The sequence below is a fragment of the Silene latifolia genome, chromosome 2 (assembly GCF_048544455.1).
Source record: "Silene latifolia isolate original U9 population chromosome 2, ASM4854445v1, whole genome shotgun sequence".
In the NCBI taxonomy this organism is placed as follows: domain Eukaryota; kingdom Viridiplantae; phylum Streptophyta; class Magnoliopsida; order Caryophyllales; family Caryophyllaceae; genus Silene; species Silene latifolia.
Genome location: NC_133527.1, coordinates 126,807,938 through 126,809,650, shown reverse-complemented (window position 1 = coordinate 126,809,650; position 1,713 = coordinate 126,807,938). Strand labels below are relative to the sequence as shown.

General features: G+C 39.4%; 1 non-coding gene across 1 annotated transcript; it reads left to right on the top strand.

Annotated features, from left to right (window-relative positions):
• Positions 1–774: 774 nt before the first annotated feature.
• Positions 775–881, top strand: LOC141645079 (small nucleolar RNA R71). Its single transcript, XR_012544672.1, has one exon. It is a non-coding gene; the product is annotated as a small nucleolar RNA R71 (small nucleolar RNA).
• The last annotated feature ends 832 nt before the right edge of the window (positions 882–1,713 follow it).

Genomic DNA, 1,713 nt, shown 5'->3' with positions numbered 1-1,713 from the left:
ATTTGTGTTAATGCTTGAATGAGGATTTAAGTGCTTCCACTATCTATCTTTGCTTGTTGGGTGAGAACTTGGCTAGTAAATAGGATTAGCATGATAAAATTGTAGTTGGGTTGATTAGGTGAGGACTTAATCGATTTTAACTTAGAGATTAGTCTCATATCGAGAGATAGAGTCTTTTCTATGATTTTACTTTCGAATTCATCACCCTATGCATGCCTCCCCTTATCTATATGAGTGAACTCGATATCCTAGTCTCTTAATTATTGTTATTCACCATCTTTAGCATTCATCTAATTTTCCTTGTCTTAGTAATTTCTTCTAGTTAGTTAAACCCACTCAAACCCATTTTATTTGAACTAAGCTAGTAGCTAAATAATTAATCCTAGAGCCATAGATACCGTCCCTTGGGTTCGGCCCTCGTAAGCACAACGACATCGTACACTTGCGAGGAATTATAAATAAAATTCACATCATTGACTTATTATAGCATGGACTACCTCCTTATGACCCAAAGATTGGGTAGTTTTCATCTCAGCGATTTGGGCAGAAAGAGCCTCTAACTGCACCGCAATACCGCTATCTCCACCACTTCCACGAGTACTTCCCCTAGGATTTCCATACTTAGTAGTATGGGTAGAAATATAATAAATTATCTTCCACGCGGTATCATCATTAGTGTTGTCCTGGAACCTCCCATTAGCTGAAGAATCTAGCAAAGCACAATGATCATCATACAACCCGTTGTAAAACTGGTTGCAAAGAAACCACTTTTGAAAACCATGATGGGGAACCGAACGGACTAATCTTTTGAAGCGAACCCATGCTTCATTCAAATCTTCAGTAGCTGTTTGTTTGAAGCTGGTAATCTGATTCCTTAATGCATTAGTCTTCTGTGGTGGAAAGTACCTCTTATAGAAAGCAAGAGCTAGAGTATTCCAGTCAGTAACTCCCTGATCCTCCATATCCAAATCTCGCAACCACTCCGCAACACCATCTTTTAGAGAAAAAGGAAAGAGCACATGCTTCACTTGATCTTGTGTCACCCCAGCAGTTAAAGGGATGGAACAACAATAAGTGACGAATTTCTTCATATGTTTTGCAGGGTCTTCAGTAGCTCCCCCTCCAAATAAGTTTCGTTCCACCAAATTGATGTAAGATGGACGGATTTAAAAAGTTTCATCATCTGTGGTAGGGAGCTTGGATCCTTTAGGGATGGAAGCCAAAGTAGGCTCGGAATGTCTTGCTAAAGTAGGCATGATGGTAATCTCAGGAACTGGAATATCAAGATCAGAAATAGTGTCCTCTTCAAAGAACGGATTTTCTGAAGTAATAGAATGCTCCGTCTTAACGTCAAGTATACTCAAGTATTCTACTTGACCCACTTCTTTCTGAAACTTTCGTCTGTAGCGAAAAGTCTTCTCTGGCTCGGGATCTATTGGAAGAATGTCGGACTTAGTTGACCTGGGCATACACAAAACTAACAAGAAAAGTGTGAGAACGGTCTCAAGGAACTAGGTTCCCTGAGACAAAAAGACAAAATAAACAAAAACAAACAAGAAAATTGTTGCCTCCCCGGCAACGGCGCCAAATTTGATAAGGCTAAAGTCGTATCACCTAAATCAAAGTAATCCTATCTCAGTACTAACAAAATTGCTAGTGGCAAGAAAGGTATCGAATCCATAGGAAGGCGGTAATATTCAGTTTGCTAATATT